This window comes from Balaenoptera physalus (genome assembly GCF_965194825.1).
Source record: "Balaenoptera physalus genome assembly, chromosome: 3".
Lineage (NCBI taxonomy): Eukaryota > Metazoa > Chordata > Mammalia > Artiodactyla > Balaenopteridae > Balaenoptera > Balaenoptera physalus.
In genome coordinates, this window is record NC_138890.1 from 156,515,594 (window position 1) to 156,532,673 (window position 17,080).

Below are 17,080 nucleotides of genomic sequence, written 5' to 3' on the forward strand. Positions count from 1 at the left end.
TTTGTTATAATGCCACTTGAATGCAGAGTATACAGATTTGATACAATTGTTTAGAGTCAAATATTAAGGCATCAAACATTGAGGCATGTCCCTCAATTTATGCCAAAACAAATTCAGTTTTAAAACACTAATATTGAAATAATTTGAAGACATATTAAAACATAAAATCCAAGGAAAGAATGAAGCTTGACAGGTTTACTGCAGAGAAATTGAAAGATTCTATGTCACAAAGACCATGAATAAAGCTAAAAGCAAATAATAAAATCAGGAAGATACTTGATTGTTTATATTTTTGCATAATCTTTATTAAATTATAAAAAAGTAAATATGAATTTGGAATTGAATAACAGTCTCCATACACTTCAAATATGATAATTTGCCAGCTTCCTCTTACTTTCCCACCAAGAAAATCCACTTTCAGGGCCTGAGATATATTTTTCTGCCTCCTTCTCTCTCTTTTTCTCTCTCCTTCACTCTTCACAGACATATATATATATATTTTTTACAAATATATAATTATATGTATAAAGTATTACCCTTCCAACTTGTTTCTTTGTGCCACTGGGAAAAAATATCTTAGACATTTATTTGTGTCCACAGATATGGATAAAAACTGCTATTTATGGCTGCATAATTCTCCATATATCCTAACATATGTGGAACAAATTATTATGTATGGCTGTATAGTCATCTGTTCACTGTAATTTAGTCAAATTTTGCCCTGTTGATGGACATCCACATTTTTTCTAGGTTGAATGTAATTTTATGACTTCTGAGTTCTGTGAGGCCCATCATAGACTTGTCCGGTTTCCTGAAAGGAGAGCTCCTTTTGTAAAGGGTCTGTGGCTCATTTGCATACTGAAGCTTTGGCCCAGGGTTCTGTGACACTGTTGGCTTTGTCCTGCTTCTGCCACATCTCTGCCTCAGATCCCCAGACCATGCGACAGCTCTGCCTCCCGAAGCAGAGTTATCTTCCTCAACTTCAGCCCATCATTCCCTAATTCATTTCTTGTTTTTGTGCTACACAACTTCTGCGACTTTTGCTATGCTCTTTGTATTGTAGAATACGTGTATTGTGCTGACCATTAATGTGCTCTACTTTCCCTGACTCTTTGAAATTCTGATCCCTCATTACCAGTAAAATAAACTACAGTAAGGACTGAACCCAAAGACTGCAGGATTATTTTTTCCATCATGAAACTGTCTACTACCATCACCAACCCCCACTGCTGTATGCATAAAAAGACAGAGTTATGCGATGCACACACACAAGACCTACATGCACAGAATATCTGTAACAAGCTAAGGAGAAATGATCTAGTAGGAATGGGGCAGAGGGAGGATAGGAAACCTATAATAAAGCTATATATGCAGAAGTACACTGTAGTAACTCAGAATATATAGTACAAAGTAATTAGCAAGCAGCAACGTTCTCCAAAGATACTTTATTCACAGATTTGAAAGACTGGAAAAATGAATCAATTGTCGATATCGGAAGTAATTACATGAGTGGGCCCTCCCACGTCTATTGTGCTGGGGAAGATGTAGCAGCCTCTTCTCCGAGCCACCCCTTTGCCTCCCAACTTCTCTGGGGCCCTCGGCCGCCCGACCAGGGGCCCCAGGGCCGCGGGCTCAGCCGAAGACCACGGGCTCTGTGTCAAACCAGCAGTTTGCGGGTTGGCGGCGCCGGAGGAGCCGCAACTGCCGCACGGCGCCCGCGCCTCTAAGTGGCTCACTGTGCGCATGGGGTTCGGCTTCCCGTCCGTGACCTCCCGTGCTGGGGTCGCGCTCAACACCCCGCCCCCCGCCCCCGCCCCCGGCCCGTGGATGTGTTTGTGCACCAGAGTAAGCTGCACACGGAGGGCTTCCGGAGCCTAAAGGAGGGTGAGGCCGTGGAGTTCACCTTTAAGAGGTCTGGCAAGGGCCTGGAATCTCTCCGAATCACCGGCCCTGGTGGGGTGTTCCGTATTGGGAGCGAGAGGCGGCCCAAAGGGAAGAGCATACAGAAAAGCAGATCACAGGGAGACAGGTGCTACAACTGTGGAGGTCTAGACCATCATGCCAAGGGATGCAGACAGCCACCCCATCCCAGGAAGTGCCACTTCTGCTAGAGCATCAACCATTTGGTGGCCTCGTGGCCACTGAAGGTCCAGCAGGCTCCCAGCTCACAGGGAAAGCCAGCCTACTTTCGGGAGGAGGAAGAAGAGATCCATAGCCCTGCCATGCTCCCAGAGGCACAGAGTTGAGCCACAGTGGATGGGGGCTATCCTTTTGTGATCAGGAAGTTTTGAGGAGCAGGCATCAATCGGCAGAGTAGAGACATGGGGACAGCGTGGGTAGGGGACAGCTGGCACTGTCATATATCTCAGGCCGGGGTCCACAACATCCCCCACTTCCCTCCTGGTGGGGAGAGGGGTGAGGCAAAGGAACTCCAGTCATGCTCTATCCAAATGCACATGAGGGCTCTGGGGGGGTAACCCTACCTACATGCTTTATCTGAGTCTCCACCCGCAGAATCTTCAGCTTTTGAAAGTGGCCTAGATAGAGAAGTTGTTTTACTCTTAAAGAAGGATTTGGAAGAATATTTCCCAGCCAGAGTGAAAAGATTAAGCATGAGACCAGATTGATGGGCCCAACCCACAAGCCATTACGTTCTGTGGGAGGGAATATCTCAGGCGTAAGGCAGGGTTTTCCACATCTTGTCTCCTCATAACCCCCTCTTGGGATAAAGTGCTGAGAACTGTCCCAAGTAGTGGGTTGTAATGATAGGCAAAAGGGGTGGTTATGGGAACAACTGTAGACCTGCTGCGTCTAAGCTCATTCCCACCCCATTCTGGGCCAATACAATTTTATTTATTTGCTCCCTTGGATGACTGTACCTTGGGTCCCACTTTCTCCAGGATGCCAACTGCACTAGCTGTGTGCGAATGACGTATCTTGTGCACTTTAACTTTTTTTCTGTAATATAAGTGTTCTGGCTTTGTATTTTTGTGTATTTTAATCTAAGGCCCTCATTCCTGCACTGTGTTCTCAGGTACGTGAGCAATCTCAGGGATAAGTCGGCAGCAGCTCCGGGTCTGCACAGCGGGAATACTTTCTGTTGCTCTATCACCAGAGAGAACAACTATTTGGAGCGTATAGCCTATTGAACTACCTCATTTTTGCCAGTTAGAGCTGGCTTTTCTGCCACAGTGTTCTCTTGAAACCCCACCATCTTCAATGTTTCATGGGAGACTAGATTCTAACTGGGTTGCCCCATGACTTGGTCTCCTTCTACTGAAAGATTGGAAATTGGTCTAATCAGGAAAAGGTGGTGCAGAGAGGTTAGGAGAGGCTGGGCCAGGTAAAAGGTGCAGAGAGGGGCAGCCTAGATTAGGCAAAGGTCATCTGTACATGTGATAAAGGATTCCTTTTCCAGACCTCTAATCCCAGGGCACAGGACTTGCTTTACATACCAGATGCATCCTTCACTGGATTGGGCTAGGCCTACCATGCACAACAGGGTGTATGTGTGTGTTTTTGTAAAAAATGTGACATGGTAAGGATAGGTTTTAAGAACGATGCCTCTGTACCCATCTTGAGCTGCCCAGGGATGGATATATGAAGCAAGGACAAGATCCTTAACTTTTAACAATTCTGGGCTTTTCCTCCTTGACTTGCAGAGAGGCCATCAGCCATGGCTTCTTTGTGGTTCCCAGAGCCAGTGTCCTGCCCTGCTGCAGCAGTGATTAGTGTCACGGATTAGCTAAAGGAGAAAAGGGGGTTTCGTTTACATGCTGTGAGCTCACTGCAAACCTACCTCAATGTGTTGTAACGGGGCAAATGCAATAGAACACATTGGGTGATGTGTGTCTGATCCTGGGTTCTTGTCTCCCCCAGTTGCTGCCCCCCTCTAGTTATTGTATTTGTCTGGGCTTTGTAGGACTTAACAAGTAGCCGATTTGGTGATTGCTAGGTGGCTTAGTTTGTGTAAATATAATGTGTTGGTCTTCTCCATGTTCTTTTGGGGTTTTATTGTTTACAAACTTCTTTTTATATTGAGAAAAATAGCCAAAGTATCTTTGACTAAAGGTTCTGTACCAGGCAGAAAGATCTGAAACATAAGCTTGGGGGCCCCTCACCTTGAAGTGAGGGGTCTTAAACCACACTTTTGTGTTTCCCTTCCCCGATTTCCTATTTCAAACAAGATCTTATGTCCTAAAAACTAGATTCCTACCCCTTTGTCTTTCCCCCTTCACGCTCCCCCAAAATAGTCCATACACCTGTATTTAATTTGTGGGGTGTCTGTGATTAAATGATTTGTGCAAAAATCCTGAAGAAGCTAAGAACTCTCCATCCCTTGTTCCCAGTCTCCTGAGTCATGACCATTCCTTGATGTGATTCATGCCAAACAGACTGCTGCCTTTGGATGAATTAAAACCTAGTTTAATCTCTAATCCTAGGTTGGAAAGAAGCAATGAGGGGGCCTTCCATGTAGAAAGTGGGGTTGAGAGACCACAGAAGGAAAGATGAATGTATATCCAAGTCACTCAGGAACTTTTATGAAGGTGCAAGAAACGTCAAAGTGGCCATGAGATTGTTTAATAGGAGACGGATGAATGTAACTCCATGTTTACTGCTAGAAACCAAAGCTTTCTGTGAAATCTTGAATTTACGTGGAGGAAGGGAGAGTAGAAAAACATGCACCTGTCTGCTCTTTCCCTCATCGCTTCCCTTCATTCCTTAACTGCAGGTGAATGAGCCTCTTTGGGCTTTGGCAACCCCATCTAGGCAGTGTTTATTTGACGGTTAATTTTGCTGTGCCAGGTACTTCCTTTCCCATTTACTATCATTTTATAACACACACGCTCACCCTTTTCCCTTCTCCTTCTTTTCCTTGGGAAAATACAATGAATAAAGACTTACTGGTACTGAAAAAAAAAAGAAGCAATTACATGACATTATATGAATATGCAAGTCACCAGAGGAATGATGTTTATCATGGCTTGATTGATGTAAAGTTATAGAATAAAAACCATTTTATTCTTTTTACTCTCAGGTGAAAAGCTTAGCTTACCTTCAAAGCTTAAAGGGCATAAATCTTTTGATATGATTGGAAACAAAAGCACTAATGAAAATATTAGCTCCTTTACTATTTGTAGCTGTTATAGCAACATTACCTGTTCAGTTCTCACTACTACTTCTCCTCAGATACTTTGCATATATCTCAGAAGCAACCAAGATGAGGAAAGAAAGTAAGGAATTTTAATAAAAGCTATACTTCTAAGTTCCTAGGAATAAACTTTTAATTTTAGTTCTTCTAAAGAAATTTCTACTTTTTTGCAAAGATTCATATATGCTACAGTGAATCTATCCTAAAGTAGAGACTACATAGAGTATTTGACTACCACAGATACAGCTGAAGATAACTAGAAAAAGGTAGTATTTTTTTTCTGCCTACTTTCTTACCAATTCTCTTACTATTAAACATCATCACAGCTTTTCTTAATCATGTCTCCCAAGAAACTATTAAACAAACACAAGAGCTCACTCTTATTTCACCTGTCTTGATTCTTGATTGCAAGGTAGTTTCCCAAATGAATGCCTGAGTACTGAGGGCCCAGTGTGTGTCACCAGCCTCACTGAATGAATTTAAGAGAGAATCCAAAGGAAGAAATGCCAGGAAAAGCTCTAGCTGCTCTACTGGACAAGCAGAGGCTCCCTGAGGTTTTCAGTTTCCCATGCAGAACTCAGCTGCCTGCAGATCACTGTAGGGAGGAAACCCATGAGAGACCATTGCCTGATCAGTTCAAGGATTTGAAGACTATCAGGTAACGCAGCCTAATGAAAAGAAAAAATGCACAGGGAAAGCAAAAAAAAAAAAAAAAAAAAAAAAGTTTATTTGAAAGTCAATACAGAGAATTCTGTACCAATTGCTGAAGAAAGAAGGAAGCATGTGTCTCTAAAGGATACAGTGGCATGGCTGCAATGGTCTGTACAGGTTATTAGATAAACAAATGTTTGTGTGAAACAGGGCAGAATGAGTGCCAGCTTGCAACTTAAAGTATCAGAAATGGCATCACCTGTAACAACTGCATTGGAAAGGAGTGCATAAATAAGAAAATGTAATTCTATAGGCACTTAAAATTGTCTGAACACATTATACATTTAATTTTACTTTTCTCTAAGAGAGCAAAAATACCACAACTCAATTCAGATATTCCAGGTTATGTTCAGAATTATGAAAGAGAATTGAATGCGCAGAGATCATCTTCAAAGTCAGTCAACAGAGGACCACGTTCACCAGAAGTTTATACACTGGCCTGAGCACACAGCCAGTAAACTCCATAATCTTTGTAAACTCCAACACTAATTAAAATTTTACATACATTAAATCAGCTAATCATACAAAAGACCTTTTACTTTTACTATAACTATTTTGAGATGAGATAACAGAAGCCCAAAGAATGCAACACCAGTGGTTGCACGGTAAGAATTAGAGGTGAAATTCAAACTCAAGTTTCAGAGTGTATACCCTTCACCATGACACAGTGCCATTGCCTTGAACGCTGAATGGCAATATAAGACAGGATAAGTAGAAAATAGTTGCAAGCATCCCTCTCCCATACACATTTTCATGATTCTTGAGAATGTAAATATGCAATCACATTTTAATAGCATTATTTTAGCATTTTAATGTGTGTTTGTAAAACATTTACAAATAAATGTAAATTGTACTTATTTCCATAATTCAGGGGTAAATGCATTAATTTCCAATCTGTTATATTTTTTTCAGACTTTTCTCTCACCATTCCTTCTTCTCTGTGAGTTAGAAAAATCATTTTATTACTTCAGAAAAATAATGATCAGAAGTGGCCCTTTTGTTATATGAATTCAAAGCAAATATATATTCATTGTTTCAGAGTAGGAATAGAAGTCATGTTTAACCTGAATATAGCTATTAGTATTATGGTTTGGTAGTATTAATATTTGTCAGATTCTATTCTAAAACTGAGAATGACATTTTATTTTTATTTCAAAAATTCTGTTTTGTTGGGTGGGTGTTAAGAGACCAAAAAAAAAGGAGACAAATGTTTAGATAGAATATAAATCTCTACAGCTTTGTGCTAAATACTTTTTCTTGTTTACTAGAAAATGAAGTTTTTCTTTTCTTTTTTTTTAAGGGTTTGGTTTTTTTTTTAGTTTTTTTGTTTGTTTGTTTTTTTTTGTTTTTTTAGTATTCTTGTTGGTTGGTTGACACTACAGGAAAAGATTGAAAAGGAAAAGCAGAAAAGTTTTTTATGAATTTGGTAAGCAATGAAAATGAACAATGTTGCTTAGAAACCTAAGTGACAATTTGTGGCAGGAAGCTGTGGAAAGATCCAGTTTACCAGCTCTACATGCAATCCAGCACCATTTTCTCACCTTGGAGAGTTCGGATGCAGCATCCTTGTCATAGAACTGGGATTTCACAAGGGACACCATTAGCACTGGCTTCTCAGAGGGTCCTTCTGTCAGTCTCTGAGGCGTAGTCATCAGCTATGGAAGGAGTTGGAGAAAATTATTGTGGCAGAAACCACGGAGTTACTGCAGTGGACAAGCTGTACGGCAAGCTCATGTGGGCCTTCTCAAATGGGCAGCCAAAACAGGGAGGAAGGCTCCTCAAGGGTGGAGATTCAGGCACCAGAAAGCACACCCTTGGGGATACAAGTCCTCTTTTTTGAACATTAAGTGTGACTCATTTTGTAGTCGTAGACCTGTGATGCCAGGGTGTGTGCATTGTGTGTATATGTGTGTGTGACTGTGTAACATTTTTTTTAAAAATCACATTTTTCTGTAGTATACTGTTTCATTACCTGCTTCTTTTTTCCTTAGAAGTATAATGTGAACATTTTCCCCAAACATTAACACTTTGAAAATTAAAATGCAAAAAATAAGTTGATTCTTCCCTTCTCCCTCCATCTAAAGTTCCATTACCATTTTCTTCCATTTCAAAAGGACGTTGGATGGAAATTTCAGTTTCCCCTTCTTATAAGATGTACGGTACTAACATGTATATTTTGAAATTCACTGATCTTTTCTAAAATAGCAGGCAATTACCTCCCTGCCTCTTCTCAGGGCATGTCTCTCCTATCTGTGGAAAGGGCAAGATAAGTGTCAGCTCATAGCAACTTAATATTACAACCTGGTAATTTTTTTTCCACTTAAAAGAGATTAATTTATTGAATTGTTTCTTAAAATGTAATTGCATACATGGATGTTCCAGGGAATAGTAGAAGTCATAGCTTAAAGTTAGTGTGTTTCCTTGAGTCATCCATTGTAATTTTGGTTGGTAATAAGAAGGTAGAGAAAAGAAACAGGTATTTACAAATTTTCTGAGCCGTGTCTATGTTTTTTGCTCACTTGGTGTTCTTGAATATTTTTAATCTGAATTCTAGGAGGGGATGCCAGAAAGGCTGTGGTGGAAACACATAGGCTGACTCACATCATATTGGGGGGTGGGAGGATGGATGAGGCTAGGAGCTAGCCAGAGAAGTAGTTCAATAAGTGACCCTAAAGTTCCTTGAACTTGTATAGTAATTGTGGTTTATGGTCTGTTTTATCTTCTTTTGAGCCTTCAATCAATTTTCTTTAAAAATTAAATCTTATCCTTTACTGGTCTGTGGAGTAATAAGAGAAAAGATGAGTTCTACACTTAGGATGTATTAATAAGAGAAATTAAGAAAGAAAATGCCTAAGATATATTACTTAAAATTTTTTTTAGATATTCCCTTTTTAGTAGATCATCCCCCCAATTTTTATTTATGTCAGCTTGTTATTTTAAATGACTCACTCTCATTTGTTAGCAAACAATAAATGCAACCACAATTTTTTAAAAAATAATTTTAAAGAATAAAGTTATTTATGTAATATGGACTTGGCAATATTAAGAAATACACTACATAATAGTCACTTCTCAAATGTAGGAAATAATGAACTAAGAATAATTTGGGTACTATCCAATAAACTAAAATTTTAAAGATATATTTTTTTCAATGCAAGTGTTTGGAAATTTACAGAGCTGGAACTTTTTCAATTACCGATAGGCACAGCACATCAATGCAAGTTGCAGTTAGGCAATCCTCTGCATTTTAGAAAAGGTCAAGCTGTGCAAAGGAAATGAGTGCAGTTCATATGCGTGAGAACTTAGAAAGTACAAGCTGTGACAATGAATTCCAAATCTTAACTAATTACTGGTGGTTTCTCCAAATAAAATGATACTGAATGTTCAAGCATGCTTAAGGGGAGACTTTCTACCTTAGCTGGAGTTTTAAAGAAAATGATGTTATTTTTTTAAGAAGTAATTTATAGTTTGTAATATCTCTTTTTTAATAATCATGCCTTATGATTCTAATATACTGTGAGACAAATAGGTCATTATTCCTATTTGACTGAAGAGAAAAACAAAACTCAAAGAGAACTGGCAACTTGTCAAGGTCACACAGGTTGTAAGTGACATAATACATGAAAACTTGTCCTCTGTTTCTTGGAAATATTTTCAAAACATGATCTGTTTTAAAATCAGCATGGAATTTTGTTGGGGTCTCATCAACACATTCATGTAAATTCTTATACATAGTTTCACAAATTCAGATAAGCTACAGAATGCTTCAGAATTATATTTAGATTGTTGCTTTACAGGGTTAATGTTTTTAAAATATCAAGTCAGTATTAAACCAGTATATTCTTATTTTCAGTAATTCCTAATCATCCTAAAACTCTTTTATCAGAATTCATGTGTAATTGACTCAGAGCCATAGAATTTTTTAAAAAACATGCAGACAACCATTTTCACTAGTTAGAAGGATAACAGAGCTTGGTGTCCATCCCAAACGAACCCCTTCGGGTAGAGAAAAGGGAACATAATAGAAAAATCTCTAGGAAAAAAGAGATAGAGAGAGAACAAAGAAAAATAAGTTTGACTCCTCTCACTTATTTAGAATGGAAAGCAAAGAATAAGGAGCGTGCAGAGTTAATTTCAGAGTCATCACCTCCACTACCACCTTCAACTCTCAGAGTCAATATCCAGATGATTATGGAGAATTACCTGAAAGAAGTTGTACAAGCATGACCTAGAAACTTAGAATTTCCCCACCAGGGACCTAAAGAGAATTAAGCCTTAATGTCTTAAGGTGTTCATTATGTATAATGAAAACATCCTATGCATCTAGTATATGGTACTAGTACCATCCATGGGACACCTGAGGGACAGTCACTCAAACAATGTCCACTGTTCTGTGGTTCAGATGGGGGAGGTTAGTGTCACAAGGCTTGCCATCAGACTGAGAGCCTTGTGTCAGAGAAGGAATATGCTTATTTGGATGATAAAATGCTGTTTTTGTCTCAGAGTCCACTCTGGGTGACCAGAGTTCCAAGGCTGTGATAAAGAGACATAGGGTGGTTGTTACAAGCTCTGGACATTAAATGCCTAAGGTCTGAAAGAGAAGCCTGCAAAACTTAGAGCACTTAAAGACTGATGGCAGTGCAGGACAGGTGTTCAGTGACAGAATATGACAGAACTTGACAGCGTTTCCCTGGTGACTTTGTGGGACAAGCCAGCGTACCAGCAGATTCAATGAGGACATACGGCAGTGTGCAGATGTAGGTGGCATGGACACCTCAACCAGGAGATAGTGTGGGTTTTGAGCAACAAAATTTCATTATTGTTGTTTCTCTCTGTTTGTTGTTGTTGCAGCTGCTGCTGCTGTTGCCATTCTTCAGTTAGAGTGAAATCTGTCCTAAAATCAAAACTAGTTATAAACAGACATGGAAGCTCAAGTTTGCATAGAGGTTCAGTTCTCTCTCTGTAAAGGATATAAGTCATTCCATCATTATCAAGAGACTGTTCATCTTCTGGTTGAATACTGGAATCTCTTAATCCTAAATACATATTTTGCACTTTAATCATTTAAACCTTTTATTTATTCTCCTTTGTACTTTCCCAAATGATCCTGATTTATCCCAAGTTGCAGGAACTATAACCAAGTAGAGATATTTAGTATAACGACAAAAATTACTGACTAAAATTCTGATACCCTAATCTTGCCTATACAAATTGTTTCTACATTATTAGTATATATCGTCCATAATTTTTGTATTAAAGTTAACAACATAGTTAATGTTGATAACTCATATTTAGTACCTTGCTTCTAGACACTATTTGCCAGATTTTTGCTTGTTTTTCTTCTTCATTGCATCTTTTTCCGTTAATTTTAATTTAATAAATGCTGAGTATGTCAGGAAACTATCAAATTCATTTTGAATTTAAATGCTCTTCCATGAATGACAGGAATGTCTTCCATTCTGCGGTTATTTAAGTACTCAGAAGAATGCTTTCTACTGTAAACTTATGACAATTTTAAGTACTAAGTCAATGATGGTTTTCTATGGATGTCATCTGATGTATTTTTCTGAATATTTTACTCCAATAAAGAGCTATCTTTTACCCCTCATTATTTAATGGTTACAGTGCTTCTTAGATATCTGCTGTGCTTATCATAAATTATATAAGATAAAATAAAAATTCTGTAATTGTAATGTTTGGCTGATTCATAACATAATATTTTAATAATAGCTCAGTGATATCCACTTCTATCTATGTGCATTACAGAACAATACTAATGATTAACTTTTATTTCAAATCAACATCAAAGCATCTAAAGAAAAAAAAGAGACCAGGAAATGTTGTTACTGGAACATCAACGTCACACTTGTACCACATTAGCCAGTTCTGAAAGCTCTATGACATAGGCAAAGGTTACAGACTGATAGATAATATTTATGGAACAATATTTTCTCAGACTAGATTTTTCTGCTGCTTATCTCTAATGGTTTTTATCTGTGAGTGCTGCTCAGACCACAGGACAATGATCTACAAGTGGCTCCTTGGTGATGTCAGAGGAAAAGGTGATAATTTAACTTTGCACATGTATATCTCACATAATTGGAATAAAATTTTATTGATTCTCTTGGACATTTTATAACGTTCTTCAAAATACACCTTGAAAGTATGTGCATTTCCTAAAGGAACAACATTGGCCAATTGATCTCAGTCAACCTTGAATAAACAAAGTGTAAACTGTCACGTCATTTCTCCATTATCCTTAAATTTATTTATTTATTTATTTATGGCTGTGTTGGGTCTTCCTTTCTGTGCTAGGGCTTTCTCTAGTTGTGACAAGCGGGGGCCACTCTTCATTGCGGTGCGCAGGCCTCTCACTATCGCGGCCTCTCTTGTTGCGGAGCACAGGCTCCAGACGCGCAGGCTCAGTAATTGTGGCTCACGGGCCCAGTTGCTCCGCGGCATGTGGGATCTTCCCAGACCAGGGCTCAAACCCATGTCCCCTGCATTGGCAGGCAGATTCTCAACCACTGCACCACCAGGGAAGCCCTCTCCATTATCTTTAATTTTTAATTTTTATTACAATATGCTCTATTATGGTATGTTTTTTTTATATATTAAATCTATAGATTTTTCAGTGCTATTACTGCCTCGTGGTTTGTCTTCTATTCATAGAAACTCGATAAGTTATTAATAAATGTTCATTTAAATTTAATATTTTGATTAAAATGGTAATATTAATATTGCCCTCAGAATGCCATAAATATAAATTATGAAAAGATCTTAAGTTGGGAATGGATAATGTGAATATTTACAAATAATTGTGTAAGTGCAAATTCTTTGTAAAACAAGCAAAAGCAGAAAATGATCACCTCAAAATTACAATTTATTTTTCCTCTGATGTATTTATTCTAGTCACCATGACCCTATATGTTGTAAAATATTGTCAAAAATCATCAAAATCATCAGGAATCCATCAAAGTTCCAAAGTAATTTTCAAAGTACAGTGCAGTGACTTCTTTTTTGATATATAAAAAAAACTTTTTTGGCAGTAAGAAACAAACTTTCTTTTTAATAAGAATAAAGAATTAAAAATTAAATGAGATCGGACCTTCAAGAAGGCGGAGGATTAAGACATGGAGATCACCTTCCTCCCCATAAATACATCAAAAATACATCTACATGTGGAACAACTCCTACAGAACACCTGCTGAACGCTGGCAGAAGACCTCAGACTTCCCAAAATGTAAGAAAATCCGCACATACCTGGGTAGGGAAAAAGAAAAAAGGAAAAACAGAGATAAAAGAATAAGGAGTGGGCCTGCACCTCTGGGACGAAGCTGTGAAGAGGAAAAGTTTCCACACCCTAGGGAGTTCCTTTACTGACGGAGACGCGGTGTGGGAGGGGGTGAAGCTTCGGAGCCACAAAAGAAAGCACAGCAACAGGGGTGCAGAGGACAAAGCGGAAAGATTCCCTCGCAGAGGATGGATGCTGACCAGCACTCACCAGCCTGAGAGGCTTGTCTACTCACCCGCCGGGGCGGGTGAGGGCTGGGAGGTGAGGCTAAGGCTTCGGAGGTCAGACCCCAGGGAGAGGATTGGGGTTGGCTGCATGAACACAGCCTGAAGGGGGCTAATGTGCCATAGCTAGCCAGGATAAAGTCTGGGAAAAAGTCTGGACCTGCCAGAGAGGCAAGAGACCTTTGTTTTGGGGTGCTCAAGGAGAGGGGATTCCTTCCCAGTGTGCCCACAGCAGGCAGAGCACCACCTAAGCGAGTTCCAGAGATGGGCATGAGCCGCGGCTATCAGCTCAGACCCCACAGACGGACATGAACCACTACCATTGCTGCCACTGCCACCAAGAATCCTATGTGCAAGCACAGGTCACTATCCACACCCACCCCGGGAACCTGTGCAGCCCACCACTGCCAGGGTCCCATGATCCAGGGACAAGTTCCCCAGGAGAACACATGGCATGCTTCAGGCTGTTGCAATGTCACGCCAGCCTCTGCCCCTGCAGGCTCACCTCGAATTCCAATTACTATAACCATACCCCTCCCTCACCCTGGCCTGAGAGCAAGAGAGCCCTAATCAGCTGCTGTTTTAACCCCCTCCTGTCAGGGTGGGGAACAGACTCCTGAAGGTGACCTACACACAGAAGCGGGGCCAAAACCAAAGCTGAACCCCAGGAGCTGTGTGAAAAAAGAAGAGAAAGGAAAATTTCTCCGTGCAGCCTCAGGAGCAGCAGATTAAATCCCTATAATCAACTTGTTAAACCCTGCATCTGAAGAATACCTGAACAGACAATGAATGTTCCCAAAATTGAGGTGGTGGACTTTGGGAGCAACTGAAGACTTGGGGTTTGCCTTCTGTGTCTAATCTGATTCTGGTTTTATGTTTATCTTAGTTTAGTATTTAGTGCTTATTATCATTGATGAATTTGTTTATTGGTTTTGTTGCTTGCTTCCTCATATATATATATATATATATATATATATATATATATATATATATATATATATATATATATTTTCCCCCTTTTCTATTTTTGGAGTGTGTATCTGTATGCTTCTTTGTGAGATTTTGTCTGTATAGGTTTGCTTTTAACATTTGTCCTAGGGATCTCTCTGTTCATTTTATTGTTTGTTTTTGTTTTTGTTTTTCTCTCTTCCTTTTCTTCTGGGCCATGTGGCTGGCAGGGTCTTTGTGCTGCAGCCATGTGTCGGGCCTGAGACTTCAAGGTGGGAGGGCTGAGTCCAGGACACTGGACCACAAGAAATCTCCTGGCCCCATGTAATATCAATCAGTGAGAGCTCTCCCAGAGATCTTCATCTCAAACCTAAGATCCAGCTCCACCCAATGACCAGCAAACTCCAGTACTGGATGCCCCATGCCAAACAACTAACAAGCCAGGAACACAACCCCACCCATTAGCAGAGAGGCTGCCTAAAGTCATACTGAGTTCACAGACCCTCCAAACACAGCACCAGATGCGGCTCTGCCCACCAAAAGGACAAGATACACTCCCACCGACCAGAACAAAGGCACTATCCTCTCCACCAGGAACCCTACACAAGCCACTGAACCAACCTCACCCACTGGGGAGATACACCAAAAATAACTGGAACTACAAATCTGCAGCCTGCAAAAGGAGAATCCAAACACAGAAAGATAAACAAAATGAGAAGAAAGAGAAATATTCAGCAGATGAAGGAGCAAGGTAAAAACCCACGAGACCAAACAAATGAAGAGGAAATAGGTAGTCTACCTGAAAAAGAATTCAGAGTAATGATAGTAAAGATGATCCAAAATCTAGGAAATATGATGGAGAAAATATTAGAAATGTTTAACAAGGGTCTAGAAGAAATAAAGAGCAAAGAAACAATGATGAACAACACCATAAATGAAATTAAAAATACTCTGGAAGGAATCAATAGCAGAATAACTGAAGCAGAAGAACGGATAAGTGACCTGGAAGATAAAATAGTGGAAATAACTGCCTCAGAGCACAATAAAGATAAAAGAATGAAAAGAACTGAGGACAGTCTCAGAGACCTCTGGGACAACATTAACTGCATCAACATTCGAATTATAGGGGTCCCAGAAGAAGGAGAAAAAAGAAAGGGTCTGAGAAACTATTTGAAGAGATTATAGTTGAAAACTTCCCTAACATGGGAAAGGAAATAGTCTATCAAGTCCAGGAAGCACAGAGAGTCCCATTCAGGATAAATCCAAGGAGAAATATGCCAAGACACATATTAATCAAACTATCAAAAATTAAATTCAAAGAAAAAATAGTAAAAGCAGCAAGGGAAAAGCAACAAATGACATACAAGGGAAGCACCATAAGGTTAACAGCTGATCTTTCAGCAGAAACTCTGCAAGCCAGAAGGGAGTGACAGGGCATATTTAAAATGATGAAAGGGAAAAACCTACAACCAAGATTACTCTACCCAGCAAGGATCTCATTCAAATTAGATGGAGAAATGAAAACCTTTATAGACAAGGAAAAGTTCAGAGAATTCAGCACCACCAAACCAGCTTTACAACAAATGCTAAAGGAACTTCTCTAGACAGGAAACACAAGAGAAGGAAAAGACCTACAAAAACAAACCCAAAACAATTAAGAAGATGGTAATGGAACATACATATCGATAATTACCTTCAATGTAACTGGATTAAATGTGCCAACCAAAAGACACAGACTGGCTGAATGGATACAAAATCAAGACCCGTATATATGCTGTCTCCGAGAGACCCACTTCACACCTAGGAACACATACACACTGAAAGTGATGGTATGGAAAAAGATATTCCATGTAAATGTAAATCAAAAGAGAGCTGGAGCAGCAATTCTTATATCAGACAAAATAGACTTTAAAATAAAGACTATTACAATAGACAAAGAAGGACACTACAAAATGATCATGGGATCAATCCAAGAAGAAGATATAACAGTTGCAAATATTTATGCAACCAACATAGGAGCACCTCAATACACAAGGCAAATGCTAACAGCCATAAGAGGGGAAATCGACAGTAACACAATAATAGTTGGGGACTTTAACACCCCACTTTCACCAAGGGACAGATCATCTAAAATGAAAGTAATTAAGGAAACACAAGCTTTGAAAGACATGCTCGACCAGCTAGACTTAATAGATATTTATAGGACATTCCATTCAAAAACAACAGAATACACTTTCTTCTTAAGTGCTCATGGAACATTCTCCAAGATAGATCATATCTTGGGGCACAAATCAAGCCTTGGGAAATTTAAGAAAATTGAAATTGTATCAAGTATCTTTTCTGACAACAATGCTATGAGACTAGATATCAAGCACAGGAAAAGAACTGTAAAAAATACAAACACATGATGCTAAACAATACACTACTAAATAACCAAGAGATCACTGAAAAAGTCAAAGGAGAAATCAAAAAATACCTAGAAACAAATGACAATGAAAAGATGATGGCCCAAAACCTATGGGATGCAGCAAAAGCAGTTCTAAGAGAGAAGTTTATAGCAATACAATCCTACCTCAAGAAACAAGAAATATCTCAAATAAACAACCTAACCTTGCACCTAAAGCAATTAGAGAAAGAAGAACAGCAACAAAAAAACCCCAGAGTTAGCAGAAGGAAAGAAATCATAAAGATCATATCAGAAATAAATGAAAAAGAAATGAAGGAAACAATAGCAAAGATCAATAAAACTAA

General features: G+C 39.2%; 1 long non-coding RNA gene and 1 pseudogene across 2 annotated transcripts in view; one reads left to right on the forward strand and one right to left on the reverse strand.

The window, feature by feature from the left end:
• Nucleotides 1–14,340, forward strand: part of LOC309657018 (protein lin-28 homolog A pseudogene) — a 46,494-nt pseudogene extending 32,154 nt beyond the window's left edge. Inside the window, exon 2 of the transcript in view lies at nucleotides 1,549–14,340. The product of the transcript in view is annotated as a protein lin-28 homolog A pseudogene (transcript). The remainder of the gene's footprint in view (nucleotides 1–1,548) is intronic.
• Nucleotides 1–17,080, reverse strand: part of LOC309656910 — a 251,817-nt gene that overhangs the window by 126,559 nt on the left and 108,178 nt on the right. The gene's annotated exons all lie outside the window — the stretch shown is intronic.